This window comes from Phascolarctos cinereus, unplaced genomic scaffold, assembly GCF_003287225.1.
Source record: "Phascolarctos cinereus isolate Bilbo 61053 unplaced genomic scaffold, phaCin_HiC Scaffold_1;HRSCAF=81, whole genome shotgun sequence".
Lineage (NCBI taxonomy): Eukaryota > Metazoa > Chordata > Mammalia > Diprotodontia > Phascolarctidae > Phascolarctos > Phascolarctos cinereus.
The window spans coordinates 180,045,520-180,069,388 of record NW_027555514.1 but is presented as its reverse complement, the minus strand read 5'-3'; the positions used below and the strand labels follow the sequence as shown (position 1 = coordinate 180,069,388).

At 36.0% G+C, this 23,869-nt stretch overlaps 1 pseudogene; it reads left to right on the top strand.

Annotated features, from left to right (window-relative positions):
- Window positions 1–3,140: 3,140 nt before the first annotated feature.
- The window catches only part of LOC110213767 (uncharacterized), a 35,721-nt pseudogene continuing 14,992 nt past the window's right edge, over window positions 3,141–23,869 (top strand).

Here is a 23,869-nt window from a genome sequence, read left to right as displayed (position 1 = left end):
CCCTCACTCATATGCTTCCATGGCAGGTTTCCAAAAGTATATGCACACTCCTTTACAGATACAGAGTGGAATTGTGGGGGAATGTGACCCAGGTTCATTTATGGATTGTGATCTATTTATTGTTTCTACATATGTTTTAATATGAGTACCTGTGATATTATTTTTCTTTTTATCTTGAAGTTAAATGAATTATTATGTTTAAGATCTAAAAGTATCATTACTGTGAATGGCTGATTTTTATAAAAGGAAACAAATTGGTGGGGGCTTGATAGCTTAATAGAAGTGGTGAGTTGGGGGGAGGGGAGAGAGAACATTCCTTCCTCTATAGGGTTATTTCTTGAATCTTAAGAGTATTTAACTTTGACCAAGAAGTCAAAGTCCAAGGACCTAGAAGATCCTTCTCTGGGAACTCAGACCTCCCAGTGTCAGAATACTTCATACAGGAGGTGTGAGACATTATATATTATGTGACAACCCCCTCTCCCCCATGCATCCATTACACATGCAATATGAAATACCTCTGCAAAGTTTGGTAAGAACAGGATTGTGGCAGACTTTAAATGCCATGCTAAAGAGTTTCTTTTATATTCTAAAGTTAAAAGACTGTTTAAAAGCTACTTTTGACTTTTAAGTGCACAAGTGAGAAAATGTTGTATTTTTAGAATATTAACTCAGTGATTTGTTTGGAGAATAGACTGGAGAAAGAAAAGACTGGAAACGTGTGATGAATGAAGAGACAACCATAATAGTTCAAGCAAAAGTGATAAGGTCTTGATCTAATATACTCACATGGAAAGTGGGGGGATAAGGAGATGGACTTAGATATAGAAGTAGAACTGACTACTCTTGGCAATTGATTATCTATTTGAGTTGATGAAAGGGTCAAGAATGATTCCAAAGTTTATAAGCTAGGTTACTGAAAGAATGGTGTTATACTCAATAGAAAGAGGTAGGGCTTTCCTATCTAGTCCCAGAATCACAGAACTTGAGCACCGGAAGGGAATTCAGCAGACATCTAGTATGGCCCATTCACTACAGAAATCCTCAACACAGCGTTTCCATTAAGTGGTCATCCAGCCTCTGCATAAAGATTATCCAGAAGGAAGAATCCAGTATTTCCCCAAACAGCCCCTTCCACTTTGGGACAGCTTTCAGTGTTAGGGGATTTTTTTCTTGACATAACACCTAAATTTGCCTCTTTGACAATATTTAGAAAAATACAAAGCATTTCCTAGGGCATAAGGCAAATAGTTTCATTGAAGATAATCCCCACCATTAGAAAGAGAAATTAGAAAGGAACAGCTGAGGAAAGCCCTGATCAAGGGTCAAGGGTCTGACCAAGCTCAATGACCAAGAGCCATTGCAAGTTAGCTTCTATATTTATTTAGTAGCTTTTGAGAAGAGAAATTCTAGCCTCCCCCTACCTTATTAATTCAAATGAGGGATAGATATAAGATGATCAAATGAGATAATATTTGTAAAAAGGGCTTAGCACAGTGCCTGGCACATGATGGGCATTATAATAAATAAATATATGTATTCCCTTCTTCCTTCCTTAATTCAGACATTACTTGAATTGGTGATTAGCATTTCCTATTAACTGCAAGAATGACTCTTTCATTGTATCCTGCTAATTCTAGGATGTTAGTGGAGCATTTTAGTAAAGAAGTCAAAATTTTTATAAAATTTTTATATCATGATCTTGACATATTTAGAGGCCTCTGGAAACTTTTTTTTTTTTGCCCAGAAGTTTGAATAATTTTAAATTCCATCTTAGATTCAGAAAGTTGAAAAAGTCATTGATTACTTCCTTCCTTTGCCTCTCTTACACCCTGCCAAAACATGTGAACATGTATATGTGCATACATGTTGAACTGGCTAAACTAGTCAGTGAGTTCAGATTTTGCAAGCAAGGATCTATACCTGTTTTCCACAACTGTTTATTGGCCTTGCAAGGGGAGTTACAGGGACAGGGAAAATTGGGCAGTCCAGTTGCAGCAGCCTGCAGAGTATACACACACACACACACACACAATAGTGATGCTGGAAGAGGAGAAAGACAGGTTGGTACCTGTGTGGGGAAGAAAGCAACACTCACCCCAGCTGATGTCAAGGAGCCTTCTTCCCATGCACCATCAGCACTGGGCTATATCCAGATGAAGAGTGACCTTGTGCTGTTACAGCCTGAGTGTTTCATTTTCTCACAAGGTCTTATCAGGACAATCACATGTACGCCCTCCATTCCTCTTGTTTTTTTCCATGTCACTAGCCCTTACTGTAATCAATGCTGAGACAATCTAGGTAGCAAGTCTAGAGGCAGATTCCATCTGTTAGAACCTGCAGTGCTTGCATTTGAATCTAATATCTTAAAAAAAAAAGTGTTGGTTTTTTTTTTTAGAAACATTAGCATACATGAACTTACACTGGTCAGCAAAGGTAAGAAAAAAAGATGTTGGGGAAAACAAAAGAATTGGAGTTAAATCAACAAATTCCACAAATTATAAATACAAGACGCAACATCTTTGGCATAGGAAAATAAAGTTGACAAACATGTTCTTGAAAATTGTTAAAAAATACAATGCTTAGGGGCAGCTGGGTGGCGCAATGGATAGAGCACTAGCCTTTAAGGCAGGAGGACCTCAGTTCAAATCCGACCTCAGATCAAACTGTGTGACCCTCGGCAAGTCACTTAACCCCAATTGCCTATTTAAAAAAAAAAATTTAAAAAAATACAATGCTTAGTCATTAATTGGGAAAGGAAGGAGTCTGGGAAGAGATCCAGGACAGGGGAAGAGCCAGGCCTCCAGAGTTTGCGCAGGCGCCCTCTGCCGCCTGGATACAGTCATGTGCGCAGGCCCGTTGTCTCCCTTCTGTCCTCTGGTTGTCCGAAGAGGAATGACCCGCACCTGACAACTTCTGCTTCCGGGTCACCCCTTGGTGCTGGCTCTCGCTCCCCATGTGGATTTGATGATTCATTTGGAGCATGTGGAGATATCCTGAGCCCTTGATGACTTCTAGTATGTGGTGTATTACGCAGAGCATTCAGAGCAAATACCCTCTCAGAGCCCTTAACTCAAAGGATCGCTGCTCCACGTGCCCTCCCCGTGATAACGTAGAGTTCCTGAGCAGAGGGGTAGCTGATGGGAAGCGTGCCCGTGGCGCACTGTGCCCGCACGGTGCCCGATGCGTTCTGTGTGGAGTTACCCTTGGAAAGGGGAGCGGGGGTAAAGGCTTCAAATGGCCACACCCCGATGGCTCTCCGTTATGCAGCTGAGGGACGAAACTTGTGTGGAGGTCCTGTTGGAATATGGTGCGGACCTCGGTGCACTAGATGGCAACTGAGTCAGCCCACCTCACAGGGCAGCCTAAGAATAATGGTGAGTGTGTAAGGGCCCTGCTAGAAAGTGGTGCCTCTGTCAGTGCCTTGGATTACAGCAATGGCACACCACTTAGCTGGGCAGCCGTGAAGGGAAACCTTGAGAGTGTTGGAATACTCCTTGACAGTGGTGCAGATGCCTGTCTCCCGGGTAACGGCTCTGTTGGTTAGGGGACTTGGAACAGAAAAAGAGGATTCCTGCTTTGAGCTCCTCCACAGAGCCGTTGGACACTTTGAATTCTGGGAAAATGGCACTGTGTCTGGTGAGGTAGCCAAAGACCAGCAACTTTGTGAAAAACTGGCTATGCTGTGCTCTGCCCCAGGAACCCTAAAAACGTTGTCTCAATGTGCTATTAGATACAGCCTGGGACTTCAGTATCTGCCAGATGCGGTAAAGGGCCGTTGCCAGCATCTTTGAAGGTATACGTGTTACTTGTAGAATTACTGAGCAAGAGCTTGGGCCGTCACACAGCAATAATACATGAGGTTTCCCCTGCAGACCTATCTCTCCTGTTCTGTCATAGGGAAATGGCATACATATCTTCTGTTTGGTGCAACATATCACGGCAAAAACACTCTTGCCACCTCCTCTCTAAAGTCAAACAAACAAAAAAATCCCATACTTTTTTGTTTGCAGAAAGTGTGTGTATTGCTTACTCAGCTTTTGATATCTGCAGCTTCTAAAAGAAAAGGTATCCATGTTCTCATTTAGGAGACATACAGCTGGAGTCAGCTGCACTGCTAGATTTCTTTAGGAAAATTAAATGTATTTAAACAGTGTGTATGGCCTTCCCGGCAGAGGCATTTGGTTACTAACCCTTTAGGAGCTTTTTAATTGGTCATTGGAGATATTCAGGGAAAAAACGGAACAGATAACTGTTCACCGTCTAAAGAAGAAAATATAATATAGCTTAAATAGTGCAATTTAATAATGACTTCACAGAATGACATATTAGCATTGCCATGTAATGGAGGGGGAGACTTTCCTTTGTTTCCCATCATAAGAAACAACAAGCAGTCTTTTTTTTCCCCCTGTGTGTATCTGAGTGGTTCAGTAGTAGAGCAGAATTAACTTAGCTGCTCTCCAGTGTAAAGAAAATAGTTTAATCTGCAGTCTTAAGAATGCTAGTTTCTCAAATGTATTTCTTCTCAGACTTTTCCCTAGTTAGATGTTCTAACAGCACCTAGAAGCCATCACTTCTATCCTTTAGGTCTTTTAGTGTTTGATTCCAGAAGGGAAGGGTATAAGCTAGGCTGCTTTCCTCCAAGGTCAAGTTCATAGTCTCAGTATAGAAAACTCTAAGAAATGTTTGGAATTGTTTTCCTTTCTATTGTTAAGTTGTGCTTTGTATTAATTGACATTTTAGTCATTTCGCCAGTGTATATGTATGTTGGTAGTGGGGAGATTGTGTGGAGAAGAACCAGCTGCCTAGAAAAGTATGGTTTGTGTCAATAGGACTTTTCATTTCCATATTCCTAAACTTTGAATCAAGTTGTCACTGATGTTTTGAGAAGCTGTAATCTGAGGAATACTTGACTAAAACAAACAAACAAAAACCAAACAAAAAACTGCGGAGGGACAGAAGGAAAAGGGTAGGAGAAAGCCATATGCAAAATAGGAATTGTTGCTGGATGAGGAAGCTGAGAGATAAGAGGTTAAATGTCTTTCTCATGACCGTGGTGCCAGTAAATATCCAAGGTGAGATGCAAAACTAGGTTCTCCAGTGCTATTCAACACTGTACTACACCATGCTACTTTAAATACACACATATGATAAAGGGATGAGAATAGGACACAGAAATAGAATAAGGTTATTAAAATGATATTCTACACAGACAAAATAGTTGCCCCATTGACTTAAGAATGAATACAAGATCTCCCTGTATTTTCTTTTTGGTGGTTTAAAAACAAATCCATTTGATTTAGTTAAGTAAAATGTAGCTTTGAAAGCTTTTTTTCTGTGAGGTGCTTCTTATACATACCAAAATAATATGGAATACATTTAAAGATGAGTCAATTTTTCAATGACCATCTGATTATTAACATTAATGAACACATAAATAAGGAATATGGGTGCTAGCCAAAAGTTTTTGCCACTATCATGGAGAATGTAGAACATAACAACAATAAAAATAACAATAATAATGTTATAATTTTTACTTATATAACATATGCTACATATGCTGGACAACTGTGCTAAGTGCTTATCTTATTTTATCCTCCCAATAACTTTGAAAGGTAGGTGCTATTATCCTCATTTTACAGATATGAAAACTGAGAGAGGTTGAATGACTTGCCCAAGGTCACACAGATAGTGTCTTGAGGCCAAATTTAAATTCAGATCTTCCTAATTCTAGGCCCAGTTTTCTAACCACTGTGTCACCTAGCTGGCTAGCAGAGGACACAAATAGAAGAATTGCTGTAAATGTTGAGTTTTATTTGCACATGATATTGTCTTTATTGGTTCAAGCCATTGGTTCAAGGGATATCGTAGCGTGTCCTGAATGAGATCTTTAATTCCTTAAAATAATTCAGTCAGACTGTCTATTACAAAAACTGGGGGAAAAAAGGACAAAGAATGTTCACTGTCCAGGCTATGATAAGCAATTGTGTAGACAAAACTTGATCTTGAATGGTCAGTCAGTCAATCAATCAATCAATCAATCAATCAATATCTATTATATGCCTACTACTTACGGAGTGGTGTGCTAAGCATTGGGAATGTGAAAAGAGGCAGAAGACAATCTCTACCCTCAAGGAGTTTACAATTTAATGGAGAGAACATACAAACAAATATGTACAAAACAAACTGTATACAGGATAAACTAATTAACAGAGGCTGTACACTTGAATGGAATAACCAGGAGGGCAGTGTTGCTGCATATAGGCAATGACTTGGTTCAAAAATTAAACAGGGAGTCAGTGGGCTGAATTGTTTTGGGGAAATTTTTCAGTGCTTCTGTTGACATCAATCTCCTTAGGGAACCAGGCTTTTAACAATAATATTCTTACAGTCAAGCTATGTGGCTATTAGACATGGAAGAAGGAATAATTAAAAATTAAATGCCTTGTATGAATAGGTTGCAACATTACCAATTATGAATAGTGCAGAAATTATGTAAAGAACTTGATCACTGGAAGAAAAAAATACATGAACCAGGCATTTCTCTAAAGTACGGGCTAACTGATAGGCAGCCTTCATGCTCCATTGGTATTTATTTAAAGTGAAGACAACTTGAGAAAACCAGCATTGAGGTGCCTGGCCCTTCACCTTCTTGCCTCTAGTATCTTGTTTCTTACAATTAGGAACAAAGATTGAACCTTCTGCTCCTTCCACTAAATTCTTGATAATCCAAGTAACCACAACTTAAGGCGCAGGAATTTCTTGCTGATAACTTGGATGAAGGGTGTTCACCAAATTGCTCAGTGCAGGAGAAAGCTAATCCTATAGTTTTGAGAAATAATTGTGAAATTGGAACAGATAGTATAGATGGCTAAGCCAAAAAAAAATATAAAGATCTGTAGTTAAGTTACAAAATTCGACTTTACAAGTATAAGATTTGTTCTAGGGATGAAGGAAATATTCTCCGAAGCAGTTTGTATTAAAAATCTGTCACTACCTGCAAAACTTTGCAGAAGCCTCAGTTTCTTCATCTATAAAATTAGGGTCTTGCACTGGAGGACTTTTAAGTTTCCTTGAAGCTCTAAATCAGTAATCAAAAGATTTTATGCAGTAGGAGGTTGTATGAATTAGCTATCCTATAGCTGACAAGTGTCCATTGTCTGGACCCTTGGCAACAAACTTCCTGACCTTTTAGATAAGGTCAGGTTCAGAAGCTTAGGCCCCATTACCTTAAGCAGAAAGCAGTGGAGAAAAATAAAAACACTCTAAGTAGGACGGTAAATACAATTCCCCTGGACAGTAAAAAAGGAAAAACAATCTAAGGTCCTATGTCCAGGATATTCTTTCTTTCTCTTGGAATCCGTATGATTTATAGTTGAAAGTTTTCTATGCCAAAAACAACATTCCTTACAATGAATCCTTTTCCTTCATCCCCACCTTTGTCTGGCTACATTTACAAGTGTTCATATTCCTCTCTGCCTTCCCATTCCATTGAGCCCTCTAAAGCCCCTATTTTGTTGTTAACAAGTAGACCTTCATATTAGATGTCTTCTTACATTCCTTCCATCTTTTTTGAAGCTTATAAACCTGGCTCTCCCTAGAAGACTTTGAATTCCTGTATATCCTGTCCAGCACTGAAAACATTTTTATCCATTTCCCCCAACACATGGAGCCAGAACAAGGAGTAGGACTACTCTGTGTTTCTCAGTGTTGTTTACTGACCCTTCCTATTCTGTCATTATTCAGCAACCTCTGTTCTTTGGAGAGTTGATTTATCCATATATATAATCCTATCTAGATCCTATTACTATCACTCCTCCTTCCCCCTCACTGCCCACTCCACCTCCTTCATTCTTTCTCCTTTCTCAAGGAGTTATCATCAGGCTTACAAACTTCCTCTTAACCTTAACCTCTGCCCTTGTACTTGGAGACTTTAATATTCACACTGATGTTATGTACATCCTGGCTTCCTAGCCTCTTCAGCTTCCATTTTTTAGCCTTCACTTCACCTCAGCCACACATAGAGAGATGATCAAACACTTGGCCTCGTTATCATACACAAGTTTTACTAACTCATTTTCCAGAACTCTGAAATGTATCTATCTGACCATTATTTCTATTTTGGTACCACACTTTCCTTATGTGTTCTGTCCTGTGGTTCGTGCTTTTTAAGTCTATTCTTGTCTTCACTACTACCAGTCACTCTTATTTCTTGTTTTTCTAGTCTGTCATATCTTTCCTTCATTTTACTTTCTTCTCTTCAAAATCCTTACACATTGGTAATAAATTCAATTACATTCTGTCTTCTTCAGTGGAATCCCTTCACTCCTCTTACTGCCACTCATCCTTTTCCAAATCTGAACTAGTTTGCTTTTACCCTCCTGCCTCTATGCTACAGGACAGCTACAGGAGTCTTCTTTTGAATTTCAGTAGTTCAAGATTCCTCTTAAAGTACAAGAGAAGCTAGTTTTTGTTAACTGACTAACTATTACACTCTTTACACTATGCACTCCCTGCCCCCATCCTCAAGTCACCTATATTACCCTTTCAACTTCTTATCAGAAAACTTTTTCTCATATTTATTGGTGAAATTGATATTCATCATAAAATCTCCCAAATTCAGTGCTTACTCATTACTTCCCATTTTTTACACCTCAGATTCTCATGTCCTGTTTTCTTTTTTTTCTTTAGTATCTGATGAAAAAGTAGTCATACTTTGCAAGACCAGCCCCTCTACTTATGCCCTTGATCCTGTTCCTTCCCATGACCTAGAAGAGCCTATCTCTTTAATCATCTCTTCTTTTTTCCCCTAATTTTCAGTCTCTTTTTCTGCATTAAAACCTTCCATGATTCCTATAAATATATTAAAGTTTCTCCATCCTTTCAAAAATTTTCTCTTGACCCTGATGTCCCTTCAAGCTATCAACCTACATTACTTTGCTCTTTCATTGCCAAACTCATGGAAACAGTTTCCACTTCTTTAAAACCCACTAGCTTCCCAAACCCTTGTAAGCTGTTCACCAACCCCATTACTTAATTTAAACTTTACCTATGATTTCTTAATTGCTCATTTAAATGACTTTTTCTCTGTCTATTGCTTCTAAATTTTTTTTGCTAGATTTTCATAAATGTCCCCATTACTTTGTATAAGTACTGTTTTGTAGGCCACTCTTCTTTTCTCTGTTCAAGATCTCTGTCAGTGATAGCTCTCTTGTATCAATTACCATCTTTATTCAAATGACTCTCAGATCTACATATCCATCCCTCATCTGTCTCCTGACATCCAGGTCTATATGCTAACTGCCTGCTGGACATCTCCCACTGGATGTCTCATAGGACACTCCAACTCAAAATGTATAAAACAAAAGGTTATGAAGGGAAGAAATCTAAGCTATCAATAACCACAGGAAAAAAAAATGCTCCAAATCACTATTAATAAGAGAAATGCAAATTAAAACACCTCTGAAGTTCTCAAGGGAAGAAATCCAAGCTGTCAACAACCATGTGAAAAATGCTTCAAATCACTAATAATTAAAAAATGCAAATGAAAACAATTCTGAGGTTCCACCTCTTACCCATTAGATTGACAAAGATGACAAAAAAGGAAAATGACAGCTGTTGAAGGGAATGCAGGAGGCCAAGCAAATTAATGAACTCTTGCTAGAACTGTGCATTTCTCCAACTATTCTAGAAAGCAATTTGAACCATACCTAAAAAGTCACTAAATTGTAAATACTCTAGTGATACCACTACTAGGTATATAAACCCCAAAAGACCAAAGGCACTGCAAGGCAACTAAAGAAGGAAAACATATGTGAAAAAAAATTATGCAAAGAATGTTTATATTGTAGCAAAGAATTGTAATTGAAGGGGGATTTTATCTCTTCGGTGATTTTCAGATTTTTTTTATTTTTTAATTTTATTTAATGGTTAATAATGTGTTGTCCTAGTTCATTTGACTGCTTATTTCCTTGAACTCTTCTTTCTTTTTTATTGTTATAACTATTTAGAGATTTGGATTATTTTTTCATTCTAATGTATGCTTTGGCTTCACTCTGAAGTCTGAGTATTTTGTTATAATTTGCTTTGATAACCGTATTCATTATTTCTGTGATTTCTATGAAAACTCATTCATTAGGATTACATTGTTTAGTACTCATTCAAATATGATTTCTTTTCCCTACTATTTCCCTTATGGATTAAAATTATTTTGATATTATGCTCTGTAAGAATGTATTTAATATTTCTGTATTTTATGTTTTTTAAGTACCATTCAGAATTCAAATATATTTAGAAACCTTTTTATTTCCATTCAATAATTTTTTTCTAATATTCATTTCAGATCCTTAACTTCTTTTCTGTTTATTTTTCAGTCACACTTGTGTAAGTCTGAAATGTATTGAGTGCTGAGTCTAGAGTCACGATGACTTGAGTTTGAATCTGGTCTGACACTGCTCTTATACTTTTATCTCTTAACCCCATTTTATTCTACTACTGCCTTATCTGACATCATGATCACCACTTCTGCTTTTTTTGGATTTAGCTAGAATACAAAGTTGTTGTTGTTGTTGAGTATTATACTCCAACTCTTCATTTTAAAAGAGTCAGAAGAGTATGAGGGACAGAAATCTAGCCTTGGAACCAGGAAGACCTGGGTTCAAATCCTGTCTCTGACATACCAGCTGTATCTCTGGAAAAAGGTTTAAAATCTCAGTTCTTTAGCAAAGTCTTTAAGACTGTGGATTGCCTATCTATTACTGATCTTCATTGGTAGAGGGTTTTTCGCTGAGAGCTCCCTGCAGAGATGAAATCACAGGTCAGGACTAAACATCATAAACTATATTATCATCATAAACTATAATTTTAAATTATGATTTTGATAAGCAGGTGGGATAGTCCATCCCAGTTATGATAGTTAGATTTGGTTTTCCTTTCATCACATTTTCTTCTTTCTTCTGGCCCCTCCACTCTCTTCCTTAAGAGAACCAAAGAAGAAAAAAAAAGAGTGAAATCAGAATTATCTGCAGTTTTAAGATTCTGCACCTAAAACTCTTCTTGCTCCCTCCTATCATCCAGCACAGATTGCAGTTAACATGTTCTATTATTATTTTTGTTGTTTTCTATATCTTGTTTTCTCCTATTGTCATCAGTCCTCACTAAACGAAACTTGTTTTGTCTGACTGTTGCCTTCCCCATGGTAGGACTGCTATCGTTTCCCTTAAACTATCTTCTTATATCAGTTTCTTTTTAAGTTTTTTTTTCTCCCTACATTATATGTTTAAGTTTTACTTGCCAACTTCAGATAAATATTGTGAGATTCTCACTCTGTAATACATATCTATACTTCTATAATCTTCTATTATAAGCTGATTATGAAAAACATTAATTTCTTCCCTACTCCTCCCCATTCCATATCTGGTGTTTCCTTGCTTCCTTCCTTCACTCCCATGCTTACCTTAGTTCTAACTTTATTCCTTCATTGAACCCTAAAGATTACTGGTTTATGATGCAAGGACCCTTTTATGCTATTTGAACATGGTTACTATTTTTTTTTCTTTTGTTTCCTGTGTTCACATTTCAGACATTTTACTCAGCTCTTGTTTTCTCAAGCAGAATGCTTGGAACTCTTAGTTTTGTGTTTTGGTTGTTTGTTTTCTTAAAAGCCAGTGTTTTTCCTTTCATAATTAAGCTGAACTTTTTTGAGATATTATTCTTGAGTATTAGCCTTTTCCTTTTGCCTTGCCCTGACTTCTGGGAGTGGGTGGTAAGAAGCCAGCATTGCCAGCCATCAGAAAGAAGTGGGAAGGTAAGTGTGAAAGAAGTTTCAAATCTATTTAGTTAAGGTTTCCAAAATAGTGACACATGACAGATATTTTGGAATTTGGCCACATTTAACATACTAGTTGGTCACAGAAAATCCACTGTATGTGTAATACCAAAACAAAACACCAGCATTAAGCTCAAAAATCTCCTAGGTAGTGGAAATGGTGGCTCCAGTGACAAAATAATGCGTCATTAAAAACAACAACAAAACAACATTATCACCAATAATTTAATATTATACCATAGTTTCATTCACAGCCTGTCAGTAAAAGTTTCTTTGCAGCTATGAATTTTTAAAGCTAAGGTTTTATTAAGGTTGGGATTCTGGAATATGGGAATGAGGTTATCTTTTATACATACAATAAAAGAATCATTAGGATGTTGGCTAGAATGTAGTGCCACCTGGTGGGCAAATAAATGTTCTTTAAAGGGAAAATGAAATCTGATCTTTTAAAAAGTACACCAAAAAGAAGATAAATCTGATGTGGGCTGATTACCCCAGTACAGTACTTTGAGTGTCACCAAGGTCAGTTATCATGTATATATGTAACTTGTACTCACTCACAGTTTTTAAAGGTATTTTCTGATATGCCTATCTCCTGGAAATATACCTCCATATTAAGAGGAAATGTGGTGTGGTTGGAGTCATTTTATATCCTCAGTAATCAGGCCCAGTCCTATGCCTTAGCTTTTCCCTCCTGATTCCAAAGACTGCAGTATCCTTTCTCTGGATCTATGTTGTATCCTCTAAATTGAATCCTGGATACCACCAAAAATACCATATACTTCCTCTCCTGGGATGTTATGTAATATGAGGGAGTATACCACTTGCTTATAGATAGTGGCTTTGTAATATATCCATTTTCCCCAACAAAATCTGTTATGAGGCCACCATTACTTCTTTTCATTGGAACAGGCTTCTATAGTACTTCAACAATGGCACTATTCTAACGTGATGTCAGTCTCCCACTTCCTCCTACCCAGTCTCTCTACTCCATTACTTTTATTCTATACTCTGAAACTTCTCTGTAACTCACTAAGAGATGAAAGGAATTACTATCACATTTGTGTTTGCAAGCAAGCTGGCTGATATCACATCTCCATTTCTTACTTCTCTCCAAATGTGAGCAATGTCCTTTTGATTTCTGTACTTTCTTTCTCTCAAAAAATATTGATTTACTTAGAGGAGAATGTTGGTTTTATTTCATTGAATATTGATTCAATTCTTCTTCCTTTCCCCTAACTCTTTAAGTTCCCTTTAGCCTCTCAAATGCTTTTGTCTCTTCAGTATTAATCCTTATAATTCCTTTAGCCATTACTTATTGTTTTTAAAGCAATAACCTTCCACTAGAATCATGAAAATCTTAATTGATTTGCTCAGAATTTTCTTCATAAATATTCTGTTTTGCCATCCTTGCAGTTCTCTTAATGGCCTATCTTTTGGAAGGTCAACATTTTAAAATTCATTATTAATTTCTGCTTAATATATATAATATTTTTGAGAGTACATCCTACTGCTTTCAATATCAAAATCCAATTTTTTCTTATTTCTTATGGCTAAAAGTTTTGGCGGTTTTAATTGCCTTTCCTTCATCAATAAAAGTCTTTGACTTTCCTGCACTCACAGTTTATGTTTGTCATTAAAGTTAAGAAAGTTAACCAGTATGACTTGAGTGCTAAACTTAAGTATTTCTCTGTTGGTGATCTATGGATTCTATTGATCAGCTCTTTTCTATTTTCAATACTTCTGAGAAATTTTGCTGAACATGTATGTAATTCAGTGTATTATTCAGGATTTTAAAATTATGTTCTCAGGAAATTCGATAATCTTTTTTTATTTTGAATTTAATAATCTTTAAACGAACACTTCATATTCTATCTTCACCATCATTCTTTCTTTCTTGAATAGAATTCAAGCTTCATTTTAAAGTTGACTTTTGTTTTCTTCTGTCAAATTTTTTCCACTTCTGAAATCTTGAGTTCAAAATCTCACTTTCTTTTTTATATCTTCTACTAAATTGGAGAAACTCACCTCTGTGTTCTAAGTTGCCTCTTTCCTTATTTATCTTACTGACTTTTTATTCATTAACAGCTCTGATTTATAACTTCACTTTTAAAAGTTTTGTATTTTCTGCCTTTTACAGGAAAGGGAGAAGCAGACAAAGATATAGTTACTGCATTAAGAGAACAGCACAGAATACATCACAGCTGAGGCATGAAATATATAATCTTGTCAGATTTCTTGCAATCTCAGAATTTGAAACTTGGTGGGCATCTCAGTAGCCATTTAGTCAACTCATATGTGAAAAGAATCACCACTGTAATATTTCAGAAAGGTGGTCATCAAGCCTTTGCTGGAAGGTATTATTAAAAAAAAGTGAACCTACCCTCTCTTGAAGCAGTTTATGCCATTTGTGTGCTGTTAGAAGTTTTTTTAGCAGGTTTTCCTCTTGATATCAAGTCCATATTTACTTCTTTGATGCTTTTACCAGTTGCTCCTCTTTCTCAATTTGGGGTCCCTGGAACAAGTATAATCCTTCACATAAGAGTTCTTCAAAAAGTAGAAGATAACTCTAATAGCTGTTCAACGTATTATTTTCTCCATGTAAAACATTCCAGGTTCTTCAACTGATCCTCATATGCCTTGCAGATGGCCACCATTAAACATGGATAGGTACATCTGTGTGAAAGTATTCTATGCATACTTCTATTTATCAGTTCTTTCTCTGGATGCAGATAGTGTCTTTCTTCATATGTCCTTTATAGTTAATTTGGGTATTTATAATAATCAAAAATAACTTATTTCTTCAAAGTTGTTCTTAAAATAATATTGTTGTTACTATATACAACGTTCTCTTGGTCCTGCTCATTTTGTTCTTCATTATTTTGTGCAAGTCTTTCCCCATTTTTCTAAGATCATTGAGCTCATCATTTCTTATAGCACAGTAGTAGTATTCCATTGTAGTAAATGGGAATACTGATGATTTATGTGGATTTATTTTATATCCTGCTACTTTGCTAAAATTGTTAATTGTTTCAACCAACTTTTTAGTTGAATCTTTGGGATTCTCCAGATATATCATCATATCATCTAAAAAAAGAGATGGTTTTATTACCTCATTTCCCTATTCTAGTGTCCTTCATTTTTTTTCTTTGCTATTTGCTTTTCTGTAGCTATTGCTAGGTTTTATAATAGAACACTGAATACTATTCGTGATAGTGGGGATACCTATTTCACACTTCATCTTACTAGGAAGGCTTATAATATAAATAATAATATAAAATATTCATTTTTTAAAAATTGGGTTCCAAATTTTTCCTCCCAAGTGCCCCTTACCCATTTATTGAGAAAGCAAGACATGAGATATCGATTATACATTTGAAATCATGCAAAAAAAATTTCCATGTTAGCCATGTTGCAAAAAAAAAAAAAACAAAGAAAATAAAGTGAAAAAAGTATACTTCACCCTGCACGCAAATTCCATCAGTTCTCACTCTGGAGGTGAAGAGCATTTTTTATCACGAGTCCAACAGAATCATCTTGGATGATTGCATTGATCAGAATAACTAAGTCACTCACAGTTGATTCTCAATTAATGTTACTGTCATCGTGTACAATGTTCTCTTGGTTCTGCTCATTTCACGCTGTATCAGTTCATATAAGTCTTTCCAGGTTTTTTTCTGAAAATATCTTGCTTATCATTTCTTATAGCATAGTAATATTCCATCACAATCATATACCAAAACTTATTCATCTATTCCTCAATTAAGGGGTATTTCCTCAATTTCCAGTTCTTTGCCACCAAAAAAGAGATATTATAAACATTTTTTACATATATATATCCCTTTCCTTTTTCTTTGATTTCTTTATGATGTAGACCTAGTAGTGTTGAGTCAAAGAGTATACACAGTTTTCTGCTTTCCAGAATGATCCAATGAGTTCACAACTCCACGAACAATGCATTAGCACCACTATTTTTCAACATCCCTCCAATATTTGTCCTTTTCCTTTTCTGTCATGTTAGCCAATCTGATAGGTGTGAGGTGGAACCTCAGAGATGATTTAACTTACATTTCTGTAATCAATAGTGATTTTGAGCATTTTTATATGACTATAGATAACTTTGATATCTTCTGAAAACTGCCTGTTCATAACCTTTGGGCATCTATCAATTGAGGAATGACTTGTATTCTTATAAATTTGACTCAGTTCTCTATATATTTGAAAAATGAGGCCTTTTTTAGAGACACTTGCCATAAAAATTTTACTCCAGTTTCCTGCTTTCCTTCTAATCTTGGCTGCATTGGTTTTCATCGTGCAAAATATTTTTAATTTTATGTAATAAAAATTATTCATTTTATTTCTGTATGCTCTGTGTCTTTTGTTTGATTTTAAGTTTTTCCCTTATCCATAAAGGTGAAATATTCCATGTTCCCCTAATTTGCTTATGATATCACCATTTACACATATCCATTTTTGACCTTAACTTTGTATGTGGTGTGAGATGGTGGCCTATACTGAGTTTCTGCTGAACTATTTTCCAGTTTTCCCAGCAATTTTTGTCAGATAATGAGTTCTTGTCCCAGAAGCTTGGATTTTTGGGTTTATCATACACTAGATTACCACCTTACTTCTCATTTAATTTTCACTGATTACCTTGATATTTTTGATCTTTTGTTCTTCCAGATGAATTTATTCTAGCTCTATAAAACATTTTTGGTAGATTGATTGGTATGGAACTGAATAAGTAGATTCATTTAGGTAGAATTGTCATTTTTATTATATTTGCTTGGTCTATCCATGAGCAATTATTACTCAGTTGTTTAGATCTGACTTTATTTGTGTGAAAAGTGTTTTGTGATTGTGTTCATATAATTCTTGGGTTTGTCTTGGCAGGTAGACTCCTAACTATTTTAGATTATTATTTTAAATGGAATTTCTCTTTGTATCTCTTGCTGCTGTGCTTTGTTGGTAATATGTAGAAACGCTAATAATTTATGTGGGTTTATTTTATGTCCTCCAACTTTGCTGAAGTTTTAAATTATTTCAACTAATTTTTTAATCAATTCTGTAGATTTTCTAAGTATATCATCATATTGTCTGCAAAGTGATACTTTTGTTTCCTTGTTGCCTGCTCTAATTCCTTCAATTAATTTTCTTCTTTTATTGCTATAGCTAGTATTTTTTTACAATATTGAATAGTAGTGGTGACAATGGTCATCCTTGATTCACCCCCAATCTTATTGGGAAGCCTTCTAGCTTATCCCTATTAAAGATAATGCTTGCTGATGGTTTTGGACAGATACTACTTATCATTTTAAGGAAATCTCCATTTATTTCTAGTACTTTTAAGAGGAATGAGTATAATATTTTAACAAAAGCTTTTTTCTGTACCTGTTGTGAGATAGATATTTTTTGTTATTGATATGGTCAATTATTTTGATAGTTTTCCTTCCTAGATCATTTAATGTATTTATTTAATATTTTATTTTCCCCCAATTATATGTAAAAACAATTTTAAACATTTGTCTGTTTTTATATTTTGAGTTCCAAATTCTCTCCCTCTACCGTTTCCTTATTGAAAAGGCAAATAATTTGATATAGGTTATACATGTGAAATGATGCAAAATATATTTCCATATTAGTCAGTGAAAGAAAACACAGATCCTTGTCCCCCAAAAAACCTCAAGAAAAATGAAGTTAAAACAACAACAACAACAACAACATGCTTCGATCTGCATTTAGATACCACCAGTCCTTTCTCTGGAGATAGATAGCATTTTCCATCACAAATCCTTTGGAATTATCTTGGATCATCGTAATGCGGAGAATAACTAAGTCATTCACAGTTGATCATTATACAATATTGCTATAATTGGGTACAATGTACTCCTGGTTCTGCTCATTTCATTTTGCATCAGTTCATTTAATCTTTCCAGATTTTTCTGAGACCATCATGTTCAACCTTTCTTATATTATAGTAGTATTCCATTACAATCATATATCACACCTTGTTTAGCCATTTCCTTATTAATGGGCACCCCTTAATTTCAAATTCTTTTACACAACTATATAAACACTTTTTTGTACATAAAGTCCTTTTTCTTTTTTTTGTCTCTTTGTCATACTGAACAAGTAGTAGTATTGCTGAGTCAAAGGGTATGCATGGTTTTACATTCTTTGGGCATAGTTCTAAATTGTTCTCCGAATGGTTGGATCAGTTCACAACTTCACCAACAGTGTATTAGTGTCTCAGTTTTCCCAAATCCTCTCCAACATTTGTCATGTTCTTTTTATGTCATATTAGCCAATCTAATAGGTGCGAGGTGGTACCTCAGAGTTCTTTTAATTTACATTTTCTCTAACCAATAGTGATTTAGAACATTTTTTTTAATGTGACTATAGGTAGCTTTGATTACTTCATCTGAAAACTGTCTGTTCCTGTCTTTTAACCATTTTTCAATTGGGGAATGGCTCTTAATTTTATGAATTTGACGCAGTTCTCTATATATTTGAGAAATGAGGCCTTTTTTCAGAGAAATTTGTCATAATTTTTTCATAGTTATGATTACTGTGTATTTCCCCCATCTGGTGTTTCCCCCGTTTCTCCTCAAAAGTGTTTTGTTTCTGACTACGGTATCCGCCAATCCATCTTCACTTCTATGAACCTTCTCTTCTACTTTCCTGGAGAGTATGATAGATTTCTGTACTCAACTGAGTATGTATTTTATCCTTCTTTGAGCCAATTCTGATGAGAGCAAGATTAAAGTACTCCTCCTCACCCTGACCCCCACACTCACAGCCACCTTTAAAGGCCTGCTGTTGGTGTTGCCCCTGTGGGTGCTCCAGGCTACCCCTCTTCCTGGTGTCACAGATCCCTCCTGCAAACCTCCCAAGTTGTGTTGGGCTGGAAGAATTTCTCACCTCTAACTTTTGTCAGTTCTGCCCCTGTAGAATTTGATTTGAAGTAGTATTTCCAGTTGTTTGGAGGCAATTGTTGCAAGAGTTCAGATGTGTTGCTGTCTCTGCTCTGTCTTCTTGGCTTCACCTTACCTGAGGTATGCTTGATGAAACCATGCTTTCTTTGTAATACCAGCTTCTTACTCTTTACCCACAATTTCTTAAATGATCAATTCTAAAATTTTCCCAATAACTAAAGTCAAACTCCTTGACATACTTTATAGATTCCATTGTTTTTCCTCATTTGATGATTAGAATAGATTTTCTCTCTTATACTTCCTGCTGTACTCTCTGTAGCTTCCAATCCCAACTTAGGACTTTCTGAGTACCATGATATTTTCCCAAGGGTACCCTTTACTTTTGCTGCCCCTGGATGCAGAGTTTTTGCCAGCACCACATGTATACACACACACACACACACACACACACACACACCACACACACACACACACACTCACACACACAGGCATGCACGCATGCACCAATCACCATTTTCCTGGCGTTTGAGGCCATTGAATGTTGTGATTTTATCAAGGGTGAATTCCCACTCACTATGAATACGAAAACAGACTTGTGAATGTGCCACCTGTCCAGTTAATACTCACATCTTCACAAATATCTGGAGATAAAGGCCTTTAATGATAAAGACATATAAGAGGCAGTTTTGTCTTTAAGTCAGTCTGTGTATCTATCTATCTGTCTATCTGTAGATTCAAGTGCCTTTTTTTTTTTAAAGTGAGAATTATGATTGTCTAGTTCTCAGAATTGACCCAAGGATCTCATTGAGATTGAGAGGTGATAGTTTTGTTAGGGTAATCAATTCGTCTTGGTTCCTAATAAATATTATTAGAACAACATTGACAGAAGATATTCTCTTACACTGAGCTTGACATAGTAATTAAAGGAATTATCTAGTAGTATTCTGTGATGTAAAATGCCCATATACCTGTGTATGTTTTATATAGGTGAACTTTCTCACTTTCTCCCAAGACATCTTCACATTTTCCTGGGAGTATTTACTCTTTTTTTTCTTTCTTTCTTTCTTTCTTTCTTTCTTTCTTTCTTTCTTTCTTTCTTTCTTTCTTTCTTTCTTTCTTTCTTTCTTTCTTTCTTTCTTCCTTCCTTCCTTCCTTCCTTCCTTCCTTCCTTCCTTCCTTCCTTCCTTCCTTCCTTCCTTCCTTCCTTTCTTCCTTTCTTTTCTTTCTTCCTTCCTTCCTTCCTTCCTTCTTTTTTCCTTCATTCCCTCCTTCCCTTGCTTTCTTCTTCCTTCCTTCTTTCTCTCTTTCTTTTCAGTAATTTTTTTTTCCAATTACATGTAAAGGCAATTTTTGACATTCACTTTTTAAACATTTTGAATTTTAAATATTCTCCCTCACTCCCCTGCCTCATCCATAAAATGGTGAGCAGTTTGTGTCATCTATATCTATATCATCTGTATCTTTATCTACATTTGCATTTATATCTATATCAATATCTATGTATATATGTATTTCTATTTTATAATCTAAAGTATAAAAAAAATTTCTCTGTATTGAATCTGAATTCTGTCTATAAGTAAAATTAGAAATGGATGTTACTTTTAACAATAATTTAAAAATAGTAAACAATTTAGGGAATTATGGTTTGATTCTCCTATCCCCACTATTGTCTACAAACAACAGAGATTTACTTCTAATGTCTTTTCTTGGCATTCTTTGAGGTAGTGATAGAAGATAAAGCATCCTTGAAAGTAGAATGTTTTTCTTTGGGAAATAAAAACTAGAGTCATGTGAGAGTTATCCAGAGGGAAAAGAGAGGAAATGATCTCCTTTCTCACCTCTTCCATTCAGTAAAGAGTTTTTATAGTCTCACAAATTTTGGAGTACTCATTTTGGTAGTCAGTTCCACTGAGCAGGCAAGAGAAAATTTAGGAATGCTTCCCTACTAACATTTGCAATGTAGAATCCACTGCTTCCTTCAATGCTCAGCCCATTCCTACATAATGTATTTCCTGACACTCTTTAATTTGTTAGTGTCCTTTTTCCGATCTATCACAACCAAATTTGAATATGCATTTATTTTATTCATGTTTTATATTAATGTATCTCTGTAAATGTTGTTTTCTCCAAATTGACTGTCAGCTCTTTTAGGGCAGATTTTTTTTCTCTCTCTCTCTGCATCCATAGTACCTAACACAATCCCTAGCACATAAAAGATACATAATAAATAGTGAATTGGTTATCCTGTCTCAGGATCCATATCATTTTTTTCTTCTTTTCTTTTCACTTCCCTTCTCTTTTTCCATTTCCTTTCCCTCGCTTTCCCTTTCTTTCCCATCTTTGCCTTTCTCATCCTTTCCCTTCCCTTCCCTTCTATTTTCTTTCCTTTTCTTTTTGTCAGAACTCTCTTCTCTCCTTGATCACGTCCCCAAATGCTTTTTCAATGAGATTGGCCCTTCTATCATTTCTTTCTTCTCTGTTATCATTCCAATTTTACAGAAGATGGAGCTGAGGCAGATAAAGGTTAAGTGACTTGCCCAGGGTTGCACAGCTAGTAAGAGTCTGAGGCTGCTTTTAAGCTCAGATCTTCTTTACCCAAGGCCTAGACCTTTAGCCATTGTGCCACAAAGCTGCCTTACATCTCTTAGTGGTTGGCTGGCTGATTGACTGAGATCTCCTATCACATTGTAGTAATTAACATGAACATTTGGGGGTTCTGGTGAAAGGGGAAAGCAGACACAGGGTCCAGTGCTTACACTTAACAAAATGTGTTTGTATATCTGGGATTTAAAAAAAAAAAAAGAAGTCCTTAAAGAGAAATATTTAATTTTAAGTGTTTATATGAATCAATTAAAAGCGAACTGCTTGGCTTAACTAATATTTATGTGTACACTGTCTGGTCATCTCTGCTTTTCAAATCCCAAACCCATCATCAATGGAATTAATGGCATGTATGCTATTAAATTTAGAAAGAGAATTGTTCTGTCTACCTGCATGAACAATTCATTATTACTTATACTATAAGTGGTTTTGTGTCTAGTAAAGGTATATCTTACTTGTCAAATTGTTTTTTGGTTTAAAAATATTTTAAAATCTATGGCTTTATTTATTATCTTATTACATTTTTAACTGTTGGTGTTTATTTTTATTTGACATTCAATGAATTTGTTCTAGGTTTGCCTCTTTAGTACTGGCTGATGTTTTATACTGTATTGATTCCCAATATTTTAAGGTGACCTACTGTTGATAAGAAGATCACACTGAGAAGTAAGATGTTTACATCTAGCTGTGAATAGCAGTTAAATGAAATAATAAAAGTTGTCAAAAGCTGAGAAATGAAGTAAGCCAAGTGTTTATTTGCTTTTAAGGATATATTGATATGTAGCTTAGGACCAGAAAACTTCATAATATGTGGCACGCGGAGTAGTTATGAACAGTAAGCAGTTGTTTTAGCTATTATGAGTGTTTTTTTAAGTAAAAAATAAATGTCAATATACCGATAAATTTCACCTAGTACATGGGTTGCTAATGAATTAGGCATCATAAATGATACAGAGTACATCATCAAGGACAAATATGACCAGGAAATGAGAGAAGGAGGAATGTTTCGTTACAGTAATTAGGAAAAGGACCAGGACTCCAGAAACTAGGACTGACAAGAGCAAAGGGCACACTTCACCTGGAAGGTACATTCAGGTCACTCTTCATTGTCAGCTATCTCAAAATGCACTTACTGAACTGGTGTCATGTGTGAGTTTAGCTCAGTGTCTGGCAACACAGACTTCTCTCCTGAAATCTGTGATACTTACTCTCACTTTCCACCCCCAGCTTCCCAGTCTTTGGAAGGTGAGAACAGCAGCAACACTGCCCTCCGCAGAACCATTAAAGAGAGAGACTTCGATGAACTGGTTATGATAGTTAAACAATTTCAACCTCCTTGTTTCCCAGTCCCAGTAATTTAGTCACCATTGCATGGAGTGAAGAGCACCTGACACTTTTTTGCAGTGCTCATCCAGTTCAGTCCTACTATTCTGCTGTCCCTACTATAGTTTTTCCTCCCTTTCCTTTGTGGCCTTTGGGTCACCAGTGGATTCTATACAAACTTCAATCCACCTTATTTTCTTCTTTCCTCAGGCTTTCCAGCTTTCTCCCTCAGAAACCTGACTCTCAAGAAAACATAGTGCACTTGGCTATCCTCTCCATTATTGGTTCCTTCTTCATTCATATGCTGGGCCTAGGGGAAGTTAATATGCTCTGTTCCCCACCCTCTTTCCTCCATCACTAATCACCATCTCTTGGAGGTTCAGTCCATCCATCTCTATCATCTAATGGAGATACTTAGGATCTATCTATTGTCCTATAGTTACTCTCCCTCTTTTCTCAGGGAGTTTGGACCTGACTCACAATCTATTCGAGTAGTTGGAGACTTTAATATGAATATTGATATCCCCTTCAAAATCCTGGACCTTCAATTCATCCACCTTAATTGCTATGGTTGTTTCATGCAAAATTTTATACCCACTAGGAGAGGAAGGCCTCAGATCTCACCATTACTCATAACTGTGCTACTTTGACTTTAAACACAAATTAAATCCTCCTTTCTGTTTCACATCTTAGAAACCCATTCTTCATTCTCACTTTAATCCCCAATACCTCTGTAATCCTAAATTCTCCTAGTCCTTCAGTCTGGGTCTGGCATCTCTGTTTTCTTTTCAATCTTGAGTTTTTAGTTGACTAATTTTACTATATACTTTCCTTCACTTTTGACTACTTTAACCTTTGTCCTTGTCATACTCTATCAGTCTTCAACCCTGGGTTACCTTTTTGCCTGACTCAGATCAGTTCCTTAGTTCACTATTGTTTTAAATATTCAGTGTTGGAATGAAATGAGACATCTTTTGGTTAACAGAAGGACATTTACTTAGCCATCAGGAGAAGGATATTCAAAATGGATATGCATTGAGAATGCCTTGAGTTGATAAGCAAAGTTCCTATGCCTGGGTTGCCCACTGCAATCTACCAGCCAGTCATCAGAGCAAACCTATAGTTCCTCCTCTTACCATTCTTTCATGCTCATGTGACTAAGGAATGATGTCAACAGTCCAGT